Source organism: Elephas maximus, chromosome 1, assembly GCF_024166365.1.
Source record: "Elephas maximus indicus isolate mEleMax1 chromosome 1, mEleMax1 primary haplotype, whole genome shotgun sequence".
Lineage (NCBI taxonomy): Eukaryota > Metazoa > Chordata > Mammalia > Proboscidea > Elephantidae > Elephas > Elephas maximus.
Genome location: NC_064819.1, coordinates 77,899,147 through 77,916,852, shown reverse-complemented (window position 1 = coordinate 77,916,852; position 17,706 = coordinate 77,899,147). Strand labels below are relative to the sequence as shown.

Here is a 17,706-nt window from a genome sequence, read left to right as displayed (position 1 = left end):
TGTGGGCAGGAGCTTCAAGAACTGGGCCTACCAGAAGAAGAAAGTCTGTGACATGAACAGTAACGTTCTTGCATTTTCGATTTCCTCATTTGAACGTAGCCCTAGATTTGGAAATAGGTGTAATATTTGCTCTGCAAACACTCATTACTAGGAGTTCCAATGAGGCAAAGATTTTCTTTTGTACAACAAAAAACAAAAAAACATTTTTTTTTACAAGAGGCGAAAATAAATAACAATACAGAAAAGTTTGGAACAATTAAGTATCTGGTTTATTTTCACATAAACAATGGGCCAGGCCAGGTCCTATATTTTCTGAATCCTGATTTAATTGATTCCCCAAATCCTAAAAAGCTCAGTAAACTGGCTGCTGGAGAACAGTGACAAAAACCACCCCTCACCCTCTCATTCTCCTCACTCTCAGCTGCATTAATATGCTCACTTGTTTTGTTTTCCCATCCTTTGCATTTATGAACTCCAGGTCACATGGGACATTATTTTGCCTGTCCTTGACCTAAAGTATGAAGAGTTGGAGTGTGCGATTGCTTTTCTTACTGTGCAAAGACTTTTGATAGCCCTGGTGGTGCAGCGGTTGAGAGGTATGGCTGCTAATCGAAAAGGTCCACAGTTGGAAACCACAGGCTACTCCTTTTAAACCCTGTAGGGCAGTTTTACTCCCTCCTACGACATCTCTATGAGTCAGAATGGACTCCATGGTAACAGTTTTGGTTTTTTGCTTTTGAGACCCTTTGAAGAACCAACCGACCGGCATGATCTTAAACAGTAGATTTTGCAGCCTCTTTTCTGGAAGCCGAGAGAGCTGTATCCCCAGATGGAACAGACGCACAGAGCCTGGATTTCCCACCTCCTATTTTTTTAACTAACGACTCTGAGTCAGAATCGTCTCTAGGGCAGTGGGTGGGAACTAGCGACTGGAAGCCCTGGTGGCATGATGGTTAAGTTCTAGGGCTGCTAACCAAAGGGTCAGCAGTTTCATGTGCCAGGAGCTCCTTGGAAACTCTATGGGCCAGTTCTACTCTGTCCTAAGGGGCGCTATGTGAGTCGGAATCGGCTCGATGGCACTGGGTTTACTGGTTTTTGTTGTTGTTGTTGTTGTTAACTAGCATAGTGATAAAGTGCTACAGCTGCTAACCAATAATAGGTCGATAGTTTGACTCCACCAAGCGCTCTTTATAAACTCTATGGGGCAGTTCTAGTCGGTCCTAAAGGGTCTGTACGAGTTGGAATCGACTAGGCGGCAGTGGGTTTGGAACTAGGGACTGCTAATTTTCTGAGCTGTTTTAGTAAATTACTTGTTCTCGTCAGTAGAAGACGGTTTTGCTTTTTGTTTTATTGTTATCAGAGCCACTATTTATGGTGAGCTCTCCAACTTTTTTTTTTTTTAGTGGCCTAGTGGTTAAGTGCTACGTCGGCTAATCATAAACTTCGGCAGTTCAAATTCGCTAGGCGTTCCTTGGAAACTCTATGGGGCAGTTCTACTCTGTCCTATAGGGTCTCTAGGAGTCGGAATCGACTTGACCGCACTGGGTTTGGTTTTGGTTTTATTGAACTACGAAAGTAGTGAGGAAAACAATATTTGTGCCTGTAGGGTGGGGCCCCTGACTTGGAACAGTAAATTTAGGATCCATGATTGAGTTTGCTTTTTATTCCACTCTCCTTACATTATGGTTGCTGTTTTTCTGCACCGAGTCCCCGAATAGCTATTCTGAAAAAAAAAAATTCTGAAGCGCCCCATAAAGCTCCAGTGATAGCGGGATTTATCTTTTAACAATTTTCTGGTTTCTTTGCCGCAGCGCGCTTGGATTTCAACGCCACCCGGTGGAAAATAAGAAACATAGCCCCAGGATTTCAGACCTGGATCCAGGCTGGAAATAATCTTTCAGCCTCAAAGACCAGGGCATAACAGGAGAAGCCTCTGGATTAGGCTTCTGTTCCAGGAGGTCGCCGCAGCTCCCCCTTCCAGACTGCTGCACCCTCAGCCTCCCCCCTCAGTCGAGCTCTTCTGATTTCTGGTATCGGAAAAAATGAGACAGAGTTCGCGTGTTTTCCCCCCAAGGCTCTAAGAACTGAAGTTTGGAAAAGTCTGGGCTCCAACCCCTGAGAAAAGTACTGCAGAGCGGAGGGCCTGGCTGTAAGTAAAATCAAGAGGGCACCGAGGACCCCACCCCAAACTCCCTATCTTGACAACCAACAGGCGGTTATTTCCACCGCTTACCGACGTGTAGAACCCCGGTCTCGACTACATTGGATTGGAGAAAAAGGAGCAAAATTCTCAGGATGCATATTAGGGGCCCTGTACTTCTTCCGACAAAAGTCCTTGGAGGAGATGTTAAAACTTGCAGAGAGTGTGGAACTTGTTTGAAAACATCCCAGAAAACCAGAGAGGGAATGAGGGTGGAATGTTAAATTTTTTAGGAACAAATAAAACTAAAAAGCCAAAGTTTGACTGTGTTATCATCAGCTTCAGGACAAGGGAGATAACAACTGCCTCCTAGACTCGATGGCAGTGCGTTTGTAAAGCTATAGGGTCGCTATGAGTCGGAATGGACTTGACCTCAAAGGGTTAGTTTTTGTTTTTCTTTAAGGCTCGATTGTTCAAGGGTTAGGGCACTGGTCTCTTAAACCAGGGGTCGCGAGTTCGAAAATAACCGCAGCCTTGGTTGCTTACTTTTCCCTTTGGTTAGATGACTTGAAGAGTTGTTTTCCTAGCAAAGTGGTAAAGCAGCGGAAGGTAGGGGTTCAAACCCTCCAGGCACTCCTCCGCAGGAGAACTATGTACAAATTACAGCTTCGGAAACCCTACACGGTAGTTCTATTCTGTCTTACAGGGTTGCTGTGATTCGGACTAGAGGGCAACGGGTTATTTGGGTTTCCTTAAAGCCAAATCTCTAGGAATCAGAGCCCGTTATTATGTTTACCTTCTCAGAATACGGGAACTCTCTACTAAAATATATACAGAATTTAAAATGAAAGCTCCTCTGGAAAATGGAAATAAAGCGGCTGGGTTGTTGATAATACAGGAAATTCAGCTGTAAGAAACCTCCCAAACCTAGCAATTCCCAGTTAGTGTCAATCTAAGCCAGTATAATAATTTGTAATTCATTTCAATCACTTGCAAGTTAAAGAGTCCTGGCTAATTTAGCCAGCTGTAGACTTAAAGAAACTATGATTGTTGTTTTTATGATCAACTTTTTATTTAATGAACTCTTAGCCTCCCTGGCGACAGGAATCATGTTTCACCAGCAGGCCTGCCAGAGAAAAGACTAGAAGATCTGCTCCACTAAAAATTACAGGTTAGGAAAACCTGTGAGGCGGTTCTACTCTGTCCTGTAGGGTTGCTATGAAGTGGAATCCACTCAATGGCATGCAACGATGACGACAATACATTCCTAAAGATTTGTGAGGAGAAGGTACACCAAAAGGTAAACAGAATATTTCTTAGGTAATAAAAAATCTCATCATTTTCCTCAAATGGCAAAAAGAAGCAAAACCATATCCCATTCTTCCTGGAACAGAATAAGTAGACCTTTGAGTCTTTGATCCTTCAGAATCATCTTTTTGAGAGAGAATTTGAGTATCACAAACAATTATTGTTTGCTACCAGGTCTTCATCTCCTTCTTTAAAAGCACGCTAAAGACCCAGTGATCTTTCTATATTTTTATGACTATTACAAAGTAGTATATGTTTATTTCCATGTTTTTGCCCCATATTCAAAACTTTTATAATATTATCTATTAGCCACCCCTCCCCCAAACTATTTCCAGCCACTCGCAATAACCTCATCATCTCTCTCAGGGTTTCTATCAGACAGGGTCTCAACAGGAGACAGTAAGTTCCAATTGGGATGACTCAAGAAGGACTTTAAAAGGGACTGTTTGATTAGGGAGCCCTGGTGGTGCAGTGGTTAATCCTTTGACTGCTAACCAAAGGCAGTTAGAATCCACCAGCCGCTTCTTGCAAACCCTATATGCCAGTTCTATTCTGTCATCTGAATCGGAATGGACTCAACAGCAACTGGATACATATTTATGTATGTACACGCACCCTTCACTGGTTTGCTCCTCTAGAGAACCCAGTCTAAGATAGTGTTATTTCTTCAAAATTAAATCAATCAGTTAGACAAATGAAATAAAACCAACTAAAAAACTGTGTAAGAGGCACCAAGAGCTCCTTTGTATTTAGTTAGAATAAGAGAGAAATGAGAACAAAAGGCAGCACTGATGAGATCGTTACAGGACATCAGACCACAGAGTCTCTCTGATGTCTTTCACTCCTCACTGTACTTTGTACTCAGTAGATGCATAATGAATACTTGTTAGTGAGAGAACAAAATTCCTGGTGGGGTCATTTTTCAGAGCCTAATATTTCTACAGTAACTTTTTTTTGTGGAACTTCAAAACTAGAGGAGGGTGATAAACCAGCCAGGAGTCGAACCTGGATTCTTCTGATCCATAGTCAGACACGTTATCAGTTGCACCACTGACCCACCCAGAGAAGCAGTATTGTAGTAGCTGTTTTTAGGTGCCCTCGAGTGGGTTCTGACTCATAGGTACCCTATGTACAAGAGAACAAAACACTGCTCTGCCCTGCGCCATCCTCACAGTCCTCATGCTTGAGCCGTTTGTTGTAGTCACTGGGTCAATGGGTGTCATTGAGGGTCTTCCTCTATTTCTCTGATGATCTACTCTACCAAGCATGCTGCTCTTCTCCAGGGACTGGGTCCTCCTGATAGCATGTCCAAAGTATGTTAGATGATGTGTTGCCATCCTCTCTTCCAATGAGCATTCTGGCTCTACTTCTTCCAAGACAGATTTGTTCGTTCTTCTGGCAGTCCGAGGTATATTCAATATTCTTCATCAACACCAAAATCAAAGGCATTGATTCTTCTTCCATCTTCCTTATTCAGTGTCTAGCTTTCACATGCATATGAAAAAAAATGCATATGAGGTAATTGAAAATACCACGGTTTGGGTCAGGTATACCTGAGTCCTCAAAGTGCCTTGTTTGCTTTTTAACACTTTAAAGAGGTCTTTTGCAGCTCATTTGCCCAATGCAATGTGTCCTTTGATTTCTTGACTGCTGCTTTCTTGGGTGTAGATTGTGGATCCAAGTAAAATGAAATCCTCAACAATGTCAAGCTTTTCTCCATTTATCATGATGTTGCCTATTGGTCCAGTTGTGAAGACTTTTGTTTTCTTTATGTTGAAGTGTAATCCATACTGAAGGCTGCAGTGTTTGATCTTTATCAGTAAGTGCTTCAAGTCCTCTTCACTTTCAACAAGCAAGGTTGTGTTACCTGCATAGCACAGATTGTTAATGAGTCTTCCTCCAATTGTGATGCCACATTCTTCTTCTTATAGTCCAGCTTCTTCAATTATTTGCTCAGCATACAGGTTGAATGAGTAAGTACAGTGAATGGATACCTTTCCTGACTTTAAACCATGCAGTATCCCCTTGTTCTAAGATCCGTCTCTTGGTCTATGCACAGGTTCCTCATGAACACAATTAAGTGTTCTGAAATTACTATTCTTCACAATGTTATCCATAATTTTTTATGATCCATGAAGTTGAATGCCTTTGCATAGTTAATAAAACGTAGATAACTTTTGTAGAGACCAAAAACCAAGCACTGATAAAACCCTGATCCAATTCTCCCTCAAATGGTGGATTGTCTATTGAAAAGAAAAGGTGCCCAGCTGGACACCATTCTACATCAGAGTCCCACGCTTTGATTGGGGAAGAGTATTTGCTGCTTCCTCAGGCTGGGGACTCTGCTGGATCATCCAGTGCAACTGTGCCGACTGCTTCTGCCATTTCCCATTCATCCTGAACTCTGACAAGTTCAGCTACAACACAGAATAATAAGTAAGTCACACCCACAATGCCTAGTTAATGTTACCCATGGCAAAAATAGTTTGGACAAATTCCATCCTTTCCTTCAATAGAATAACTCCTGCCATTAACTCAGATTTAGCTTAGAAAAAGCACTATTGCTGCCCTTAAACAGTTCAGACTAATCTTGCCTGTTCTTTGTCAATACTTTTACCACATGGCTTCCTTCAACTTTGAGCTCCCTAAAATTTATTCATCCTCTCTCTTATATGGCCTCGGAATATACCTTAATTTGCAACATCTGTTTATGTGATGTAGCAAAAGAGCCTCAGAGCTTCTTTTGGTTTGTTTATGTGTTGGCTTCTTGAAATTAGCAAGAAAGTTTAGTGCTCTTCTCTTCAGGAGTTATCTGTTCATGCAGGATACAGCAATTTCGTTTTTAAAGACAGATCAGAAAATATTCACATTGGCAAGGATTTGAGTGGAAGCTAAGAATGTGAAGAGAATAAATATTTTAGAGCACACAACCAAATCTGTTTCTTCTAGCATAGCATTATGATTCATCAGGCTAATCATTTAAATATTATCCCAAATGCTTGATCAAAATTAAATAGAAATGAAAATCCATTTTGAAACAAATAAACAAGTAAGTAAATAAAACACGGGTCAACATCTTTCTGGTATTCCCTGCTTTCAGCTATGATCCATCTGATATCAGCCATGATATCCCTTATCCAAGTCTTCTTCTGAATCTGGCTTGAATTTCTGGTACTTTCCTGTCAATGTACTGCTGCAACCACTTTTGAACAATCTTCAGCAAAATTTTACTTGTGTGTGATATTAATGATATTGTTCAATAATTTCAGCATTCTGTTGGATCACCTTTTTTTGGAACGGGTGCAAATATGGATCACTTCCAGTTAGGTGACCAAGTAGCTGTCTTTCAAATTTCTCGATTTAGGTGACATTGCATCTTATATGAAGCACTGCGTCCATTATGCCTGTAAAAAAGAAAGAGGCAGGATTACTGTCTTGTTCTAAAGGTGACTATGTGAAGCCCTTCTGTTAGCTTGCTTTCTTCGGTCATAGAGATTTCAAAACCAAGAAACCTCAAAAATGAAACAAAACAAGGTTCTATTGGTTCCCTTGACTTAGTATAGTCATCCAAAATAATTCTTTCCAGGGCGATGAGCAATCCATGTTTAGGTAATTTTTAAAAGATCCAAGAGAAACTTTAGTATTTTTAAAATTAGCTTTCAATACAATACAACATAAATTAGCTTTCAATGGTAATTAGTGGGCAGAGACAGAGATGAAGACATAAAAGTTAATGCTTGAAATGTTCAGGGTGACCCCCATGGACTTCTTAAGCACTGGACCACAACTACAGATGCCCATAATTTCTTTAAAACGGACTCTATGTTACCATATATCCTCTATTCCATGCTATTTTTTTTATTTTAATAAGGACTTATTAATAATCAAAGGTAACTAATAACAACAAAAATACATCTTTCATAACCATTTTTTTCTAATCAGAGTCCAATCAAAGGTCATTCATTGGATTTGGCTGTTTTCTTAATCCCTTTTAGCCTAGACTAACCTCCCATCATTTTTTGTTGTTTTTGCTTTGTTTTGACATTGACTTTTTTAAAAGTCCAAGCCAATTTTCTTGTGGAATGTCTTACATTCTGGATTTGTTTCCTTGTTTCCTCATGCTATCTTTTAATTTATTCCTCTACTAACTGTACACTGGAAGCCTAGAGGATTGGTTATACACTTTTGATTCACTAATTAGACTCAGGTTAAACATTTTTCGCCTGAAACTGTATACTTTATACAGTACTTACCTGACATCAAGAGGCACTGGTCAGGATATCCCAAGGATAGTGAGAATAAAGTGGTGCTCCCAGGGCTTTTTATTTTTTCTCTTTCCAGTTGACAAGTATTTGGTGGGGTGGTAACTTTAGCACCGAGCACAATTGTTATTTCCCAATAACCGTTTGCCTTATGGTTTTAGGATTGCTAATGCTCTTTGCCTTGGCCTACTATTTTTCTGGGGGGTGCACATAGTGATTGTTCTAATTCTACCGCTCTTTCTACACTTGTGAGAGATCACTCTTGTGAAGTTTGTTACATGCCCCCCCCCCCCCCCCCGCCCCGCGCCTCCTAGTCTTTCCGCGGCAACCTGGGAACTCAGGTTGCTTGGCGCTAAAAGGCTGGGAGTTTCACTTTCTCCTCAATTGGACAGGAAGAACAGGACGTTATGTGAACTGTAACTTCTCCAGTGGTCCTCAAACTCTTGCATGTATAGGAATAAATAGGATAGCTTGTCAAAACGCAGATTCCTGGGCTCCACCTCAGGAGATTCTAATTCAGTAAATCGAGGGTGGCGCGGGGCTGCAGGACTTACCGTCAAAATTTGGATTTCTAAGTGGCTCCCAGGGGCCGTCGCTGGTCCATCGACCAAATTTCGAGTAGTGCCAACCGAGACGATGGACTGAATAGTGGTAATTGGGAAAAAAAAAAAAAAAAAAAAGACAGAGGTAATCGGGAGAAGCAAAGGACATTTGGAGGGAGAAAAAGGAACAAAAATAAAGGCAAAGGATGTGGAGGGAAAATTCATAGAGGATAAACTACTAAAGTTAAAATGAGTAAATATCTTATTTCCAGCTTTAACCAAGAAAAGTATTTAAATGGAGCAAAACCGCGGCTACGAAGAAAACGTGGGATTCTTCCAATAGAAAAGCACTAACTTTCGAGCAACCACGAAGGGATTCAAATCCTTAGTCTTCCAATCCGAAGTCAGACGCCTTATCCACTAGACCATGTGGTCTTCAAATCACGAGTGCTGTCATTTAAAATGAAAAATAATCAACTCTTCACTTGCATTATGAACGCAAAATATACATTGGGGAAAAAAGTTTAATGTTCAAAATACTGTAAAGTTACAACTAGATAACCACCAAGGAGAGGAATATAATGCTAAAATAATTGGAATATGGTTCTATTAATAGATACCAAACACCAATCCCACTTCAGTCGAATGGATCCCGACTCATAGCCAACCTAAAGGACAGGGTAGAACTGCCCCATAAGGTTTCCAATGAGCGCCTGGAGGATTTGAACTACCCACCCCTTAGTGACCATAGCACTTAACCAGTAGCCACCGGGGTTTCCTATTTATAGATATAATGCTTTAATTGATAGAGTGCTTTGTCTTTGTATGGGAACTAGGTAGAAAGGCCTGTTGGGAAAAAATGCTAGAGCTAAGAGCTGAAGGAGGAAAGGAGTTAACTAGGCCAAGACAGAACCGACTTGCTTTACAGATCCAGGGAACCTCGGCTCCCTTGCCTTCCAGATAAAGATTGATTGTGGATTAAACACAAAAAATTTACTTCTGTGTACTCCAGAAATCACACTCAAATAATTCTAAAATACAAATTCACATAGGACAAAAAGTTTGAGAGAGGAGCTAACAGCAACCAAGTTTTGAAATCTGGAAAGGTTATTGAGGAGCCATAGCTGACTTGTCAAGCCTGAGAAAGCTGAATCTTAAATCAAAAGTGGGAAAAGCAAAGAGGCAATTAGATTTACACCACAAAACTCCCATCTCCACCCCCTTGGAATTGCCTCATTGACTCAGGAACTGTCAGCACCAGCTTCATCTGGAAACTGCCCTTCCTCCATCCTGGAAGAAGACTGGAAGGTTGTTTTCTTGAGAGAGTAAAGTATAGGGCCTCTGGGCTGGAGCAGTGATTCTCAAACTTTTCCGTGCGTCACGATTACCTGGAAGGTTTGTTAAAACGCAGATTTCTGGGCCTCAAGCCCAGAGTGTCACATTCAGTATGTCTGGGAGTAGCCAAGAATTTATATTTCTAAAAAGTTATTATTCCCAAAGCCCTGTTTTCCAGATCTTCACCATCCAGGCAAAGATAGGACAGTTTTCTGCCACATACATAAAAGAATACGAATTAAAAAGCCCGTTAACACAGGAGTTGTAGTAAACGGTAAGCGCTCGAAAAATGTTAGCGGTTTGTCTGGGCTTCATGACGCGCACACAATACAGACCGCAAGACCCACAGATTCTGAGTGGGAAGTGAGAGTTTTGGGAAGAGACGCCACCGTGCTATGCCTTGAGGAGAAGCAGCTTTACACAGGTTGAAGATGAGGCCAGTGTGCAAACAGGGAGGAGGAAAGTAGACCACGAGGCCTGGCAGGGCAAGGCTGGGAGTTTGATGAGGAAGAGGGAGGTATCTAGTGAATTTATAGGAAAAGTAATACTGCAAACTTTGTAGCCGTTTTTATTCCTGTTTCACTGAGGCTCTAAATCCAACACTACCCAGTTTTTCTCAAAATAGAAAAATTTGGGCAAGTGGAAAGATTGAACGTTTCTTCATGGGTTCTCCCATTTGGAGCATTTGGCATTAATATTTAATGCAGTCAACCCCTTCTTCTCAAAGAAGCGTTAGCAAAGCTGAACAGTGGAGATAAAAAATGATCAAAGTTAATGATAAAGAAATAATTATTTTGAATCTGGAGGCAGGGGAACAGGAGTGATTCAAGATATTATTTAGAAAGGGTAAGACCTCTACCTGTGACCTCGTGGCGCAAGGGTGGCGCGTCCGACTCCAGTTCAGAAGGTTGTGTGTTCAAATCACGTCGGGGTCATGGGAGTTAAATATTGGAAAGAGAAACAAAAATCAATTTGACAACCTAGTTTTCTTCTTGGCGTGGTTAGGACTGAAAACAATCCCCAATCTGAGGCGTGTTTTTTTTTTAGGGCTGCCAGAGCCTGAGTGGAGAGGAAGAGAACAGATGATCTGCGTTTTTAGAGTTTCAGTGGGATGCGACTACATCTCTTTTGCCTTTTGCTTGGTTGGGATTCTAAGATGGGGGACAGAATCCACACGAGGGCCCTGCATCTCCTGACACCTTACTTAAAAAAAGATAGGTAAGTCTCCTTTTTAGTATCGGGGACCACGTAGACTCCTGGTCCGCTTTTTCCTTTTCTTATCACTTCTCACAACCTTTAGCTACCCAGAACCCTCCCTCCACCTAAATGTTGGCATTCTTCAGGTGATTCCTTTGCCCCCTTTGATTTCTGGGGTCGGGTTGCACAGTGATTCTGTGTTTGGCCGTAACCAAAAAGTCCGCAGTTTGAATTCATCAGCCACTCCTTGGAAACCCTTATGGGGCGGTTCTACTCCGCAGTATAGAATTTTTTCTTTTAACTTTGCTTCCTCACTTGTCCTTTACTTATAGGCCTCCAACACTTGGTGCCTTCTTCTCATCCTGCCCACAGTATCATCCCAGCCCCAGTGAGCCAGGAACCTGGAGCCATCCTGGATCACACTTTTCTTCTTTACTCCCCAATCTGGGCAGTGAGTTATGCAGAATTTTTCCTCCTAATATGTTACCTGCCATCTGTCCACTTCTGTTCATTACCACAATGACCTCTTTGCTTCCACCAATTATTTCTTCCCAGGGATAGTAACATGAACCTCCTAACTCCTTTCTCCAAATCTTTTTTTCTGTTAAATCGATCTCCTTATTATGCTTATAAATGCATATCTTGACATTCTGTTGCTTAAAACAAAGCAATAGAAAACAAAATAAATTAACCGTGCTTATTAACCCTGTATCACAGGGACCTTCTTTTAGTTCTTCGATGCATTGTGTTCCTTCCCACCACAGGGCCTTTGCAGCCAGGAGTCAAACCTGAACTATTCTGATCCGTAGTCAGACGCACTATCCCTCATCCATTGCACCATTGTCTGCTTTGTAGTATTTCTTTTTAGGTTGCTTTGAATTGGTTTTAACTTATAGGTGTTGATTGCAGATCCAAGTAAAATGAAATCCTTGACAACTTCAAGCTTTCCTCTGTTTATCATGATGTTCCTTATTGGTCCAACTGTGAGGATTTTTGTTTATGCTGAAGTGTAATCCATACTGAAGGCTGTAGTGTTTGATCTTCATCAGTTAGTGCTTTAAGGCCACTTCATTTTCAGCAAGCAAGGTTGTGTCATCTGTATATCGCAGGTTGTTAATAAGTCTTCCTCCAATCCCGATGCCGCATTCTTTTTCATATAGTCCAGTTCTTGGATTATTTGCTCAGAATGCAGATTGAATAAGTATGGTGAAAGGATACAACGCTGACACATACTCTCCAGACTTTAAACCATGCAGCATCCTCTCATTCTGTTTGAACCACTGTCTCTTGGTGTAAGAACAGGTTCCTTATGAGCACAATTAGGTGTTCTGGAATTCCCATTCTTCACACTGTTATCCATAATTTGTTAGGATCCACAAAGTCGAATGCCTTTGCGTAGTTAATAAGAAACAGATAACTTTTGAAGAGACCAAACACCACTCCTTGGTATCTTGACCCATTTCTTCCTCAAATGGCAGAATGTTTATTGAAAAGAAAAGCTGCCCAGCTGGACACCATTCTACATCAGAGTCCCAGGCTTTGATTGGGGAAGAGTATTTGCTGCTTCCTCAGGCTGGGGACTCAGCTGGATCATCCAGTGCAACTGTGCCGACCGCCTCTGCCATTTCCCGTTCATCCTGAACTCTGGCAAGTTCAGCTACAACACAGAATAATAATTAATGTAAGTCACATCCATGATGTCTAGTTAATATTACCCATGCAAAAATAATTTGGACTAATCCCATCCTTTGCTTTAATAGAATAACTCCTGCCATTAACTCAGATTTAGCTTAGAAAGAGCGCCATTGCTGCTCTTAAACAGTTCAGACTAATCTTGGATGTCCTCCGTTAATATTTGTACCTCATGGCTTCATTCACCTTCAAGCTCCCCAAAATTTATTCATCCTCTGTCTCTGATACGGCCTGGAAACGTTACTTTAATTTGCAACACCTGTTTTGTGATGTGGCAAAAGCGCCTCAGAGCTTCTTTTGGTTTGTTTTTGTGTTGGCTTTTTGAAATTAAGAAGAACTTTCAGTACTCTTCTCTCCACAATCTGGGATTCTGCTCGGGAGTTATCTGTTCTTGCCAGATGCAGGGATTTTTGTTTCTAGAGATAGACTAGAAAATATTTACTTTGGCAAGGATTTCAGTGGAGTCTAAGAATGTGAAGAGAATATTTTAGAACACAACATCAAATCTGTTTCTTCTAGCAAAGTGTTATAATTCATCAGGCTAATCATTTAAATATCCCATGTGCTTGGTCAAAATTAAATAAAAATGAAAATCATTTTTAAAATAAATAAACAAATAAGTAAATAAAACACAGGTAAAAAACTTTCTGGTATTCTCTGCTTTCAGCCATGATCTATCTGACATCAGCCATAATATCCCTTGTTCCATGTCCTCTTCTGAATCTGGCTTGAATTTCTGGAGTTCCTTGTCAATGTACTCCTGCAACCATTTTTGAAAGATCTTCAGCAATATTTTACTTGACTGTGATATTAACGATATTGTTTAATAATTTCCACATCCTGTTGAATCACCTTTCTTTGGAATGGGTACAAATATGGATCCCTTCCAGTCAGGTGACCAGGTAGCTGTCTTCCAAATTTCTAGATTTAGGTGATATTGCATCCTACATGAAGCACTGCACCCCTTATACCTGTAAAAAACGAGGTGGTGGGATTACTGTGTTGTTCTAAAGGTGACTATGTGAAGACCTTCTGTTAGCTTGCTTTCTTCAGTCATAGAGATTTCAAACCCAAGAAACCTCAGAAATGAGACAAAAACAGGGTTTTATTTGTTCCCTTAGTATGCTTATCTAAAATAATTCCTTCCAGGGCAATGGGAAATCCATTTTTATGTAACTTGTAAAAGGTCCAAGAGAAACTTTAGTATTTTTTCAAAGTAGCTTACTATACAATATGGTAATTAGTGAGCAGAGACAGAGATGAATATGTAAAAGTTGAAGCTTGAAGTCTTTGGGGTGACCCCAATGGACTTCTGTTCCATCACCTTAACAACTCTATCACAATTAGAAAAAAAAAAAAAAAAAACTAGTGCCAATTAGAGACACCGAAAATTGCTTCCCAATGCACTCTATGTTACCATGTATCCTCTATTCCATGCTATTTTAACAAGGACTTAATAATAATCGAAGGTAACTAATAACAATTTGCCTTTCATAACCATTTTTTCTAACCAGGATCTGATCAAAGGACATTCATTGCATTTGGCTGTTTACTTAATCCCTTTTAGTCTAGACTAGTCTCCCATCATTTTTTGTTGTTTTTGCTTTGTTTTGACATCAACTTTTTAAAAGTCCAAGCCTATTGTCTTATGGAATATCCTACATTCTGGATTTGTTTCCTTGTTTCCTCATGCTATCGTTTAATTTATTCCTCTACAACCTGTACATTGGAAGTCTAAAGGACCACTTGCATCTTGTTGATTAACTGATTAGATTCTCTTTAAACATTTTTGGCCTGAAACTATGTACTTTATACAGTACTTACCTGGCATCAAGAGACACTTGTCAGGATATCCCAATGATAGTGAAAAATGAAGAGGTGCTCCCAGGGCTCTTTATTTTTTTCCTTTTCCAGTTGGCAAGTACTTGGTGGGGTGGTAAGTTTAGCACCATGCACATCTATTATTTCGCAATAACCATTTGCCTAATGGTTTTAAGATGGCTAATGCTCTTTGCCTAGGTCTGCTATTTCCCTGGAGGTTGCATATACTGATTGTTCTAATTCTACCACTCTTTCTACTTTTGAGAGAGGTCACTCTTGTTAAGTTTGTTACCCTCTTTTCTGACTACCCACCCCACATGCCCCCAAGTCTTTCCATAGCAACCTTGCAACTCAGGTTGATTGGAGCTAAAAGGCTCGGAGGAGTTTACACTTTCTCATCCATTGGACAGGAAGAACATGACATTATGCCGATTGTAAGGTCTCCAGTGGTTCTCAAACTCAAGCTCGTGTAGGAATCACTGGAATAGTGGGCTCCACCTCCAGAGAGTCTAATTCATTAAATCGAGGGTGGAGCACGGCTGCGGGATGTACCACCAAACTTTACATTTTTTAGCAGCTCCCAGGGGCTGCTGGTGGTCCAGGGACCAAATCTGAGTATTGCCTGTAGGGACAATGGGCTGTATAGTGGTAATGAGGGAAGATAGAGCTAAAAAGAAGAAGAGGAGGAAGAAGAAGAAGAAGAGGAGGAGAAGGAGAAGAGACACTTAGAGGGAGAAACAGAAGCAAAAAGAAAGTAAAGGGTGTGGAGAGGAAATACATGGAGAATAAACTATTAAGGTGAAAATGAGTAAATTTCTTATTTCCTGCTTTAACCCGGAAAATAAAAGTATTAAAACCGAGCAGAGCTGCTGCTAGGAACAAAATGTTGTGGGATTCTTCCAATAGAAAAATACTAAGTTTTAAGCAACCACGAAGGGACTTGAACCCTCAGTCTTCTGATCTGAAGTCAGATGCCTTATCCATTAGGCCATGGGGTCTTCCAACTATGTGTACTGAAATTTAAAAATGAACAATAATTGGCTCCTCTTCACTTGCCCTATAAATGCAATATATACACTGGGGAAAAATTTTAATCTAATGTTGAAAAACACTGTAAAGTTACAGCTAGATAACCACCAAGAAGAGGAATATAATGCTAAAATAATTGAAATTTGGTGGTATTAATAGAATGCTTTGATTGTTACAGTGCTCTGTCTTTCTATGGGCAATAAGTAGGAAGACCGAGACCCAAGAAGGAAATCCTTGAGCTAAGAGCTGAAGGAGGAAAGGGGTTAACTAGGCCAAGACAGAACCCAGTTGCTTTACAGGTCGAGGGAACCTCCACTCCCTTGCCTTCCACGTAAAGATTGATTGTGGATTAAAGACAAAAATTTACTTTTGTGTACTCCAGAAATCACACTCAAATCATTCTGAAATACAAACTCACATAGGACAAAATGTTCGAGAGAGTGGCTAAGAGCAACCAAGTTTTGTAGTCTGGAAAGGCTGTTGAGGAGTGATAGCTGATTTGTCAGACCTGAGAAAGCTGAATCCTAAATCAATAGTGGGAACAGCAAAGAGGCAATCAGATTGACACCACAGAAACCCCATTTGCGCCCTCCATGAAATGACCTCATTGTCTCAGGAACTGCCAGCACCATCTTCATCTGGAAACTGCCCTTCCTCCATCTTGGAAGAAGAATGGACGTTTGTTTTTTGTTTTTTTTTTTTTTTTTTGGTAGCCTGAAGTATAGGGATTCTAGGCTGGAGCGGTGATTCTCAAACTTTTTTGTGCATCGAGATCACGTGGAAGGTTTGTTAAAACACAGATTGCTGGGCCAGAGTGTCAAATTCAGAATGTCTGGGGTGTGGCCGAGAATTTATATTTCTAAAAAGTTACTATTCCCAAAGCCCTGTCTTCTAGATCTTTACCATCCAGGCAAAGATGGAATAGTTTTCTACCGCATACGTAAAATAATACGTATTAAAAAGCCCTTTAACACAGGAATAGTAGTAAATGGTAAGCGTTCAGAAAATGGTAGCGGTTTGTCTGGGCTTCATGTTGTAAAGTGAATGTCACGGGTACACAATAGAGACCGCAAGGCCTGCGGATTCTGACTGATGAAGTGAGAGTTTTGAGAAAACAAGCCACTGCGCTATGCCTTCAGGACAAGCGGCTTCTCACCAAGTTGAAGGTGAGGCTGTGCGCCAGGCTTCGCAATCTTTTACCTTAGGTGGAAGAAGGTAAAAGATTGCGAAGCCTGGCGCACAAGGCTGAGAGTTTGACGCAAAAAAAGGAGTCTAGTGAATTTATAGGAAAAGTAATAGTCAAACTTTCTACCCATCTTTATTTCTGTTTCACTTAGGTTCTAAATCCAATACCTACCCGATTTTTCTCAAAATAGAAAAATTCCGAAAAGTGAAAAGATTGAACGTTTTTTCCTGGGTTTTTCTCGTATGGAGCATAAAACAAAACCAAACCCATTGCCGTCGAGTCGATTCCAACTCATAGTGACCCTATAGGACAGAGTAGAACTGCCCCATAGAGTTTCCTAGGAGCGCCTAGGCAGATTTGAACTGCTGACCTTTAGGTTAGCAGCCATAGCACTTAACCACTACGTCACCAGGGTTCCCCGTATGGAACATGGCGGGTTAATATTTAATGTGGTCAATTCCATATTTTTTTTTTTTGCAATGAAGCGTTAGCAAAACTGTGAACGGTGGAGATAAAAATGATCAAAGTTAATGATAAAGAAATATTTTGGATCTGGGGGAAAGGGAAGGGAAATGATTCAAGATCCTACATTAGAAAGGCTAAAGCCATTGCCTGTGACCTCGTGGCGCAAGGGTAGCGCGTCTGACTCCAGATCAGAAGGTTGTGTGTTCAAATCACGCCGGGGTCACGGGGGTTAAGTTTTGGACAGAGAAACAAAAATCAATCTGACAATCTACTTTCCTTCTTGGCGTGGTTACCACTGAAAATGATTTCCAGTTGAGACGTGTTAGGGCTGCCAGAGCCTAAGTGACGAAGAGATGATCTACGTTTTTGGAGTTTCAGTGGGACGCGAGTATATCTCTTTTGCCTTTTGCTTGGTGTTGGGATTCTAAGATGGGGGACAAAATTCCCACATGGGCCATGCATCTTCTGCCACCTTACTTACAAAGATATTTAAGCCTCCTTTTTCGTATCAGGGACCACATAGTCTCCTGGTCCCCTTTTTTCTTTTCTTATCACTTCTCCCATCCTTTAGCTACCCAGGACCGTTTCCTCAACCTAAACGTTGGAGTTCTTCAGGAAATTCCTTTGCCCTGTTTGTCTTCTCGGGGCCCAAGCTGCACAGGGCTTAAGCTTTTGGGTGGTAATCAAAAGGCTGGCTGTTCAATTCATCATTTGCTCCTTGGAAACCCT

At 40.9% G+C, this 17,706-nt stretch overlaps 1 non-coding gene across 1 annotated transcript; it reads left to right on the top strand.

Annotated features, from left to right (window-relative positions):
- Nucleotides 1-17,128: 17,128 nt before the first annotated feature.
- Nucleotides 17,129-17,200, top strand: TRNAW-CCA (transfer RNA tryptophan (anticodon CCA)). The gene has a single exon. It is a non-coding gene; the product is annotated as a tRNA-Trp (tRNA).
- Nucleotides 17,201-17,706: the final 506 nt, after the last annotated feature.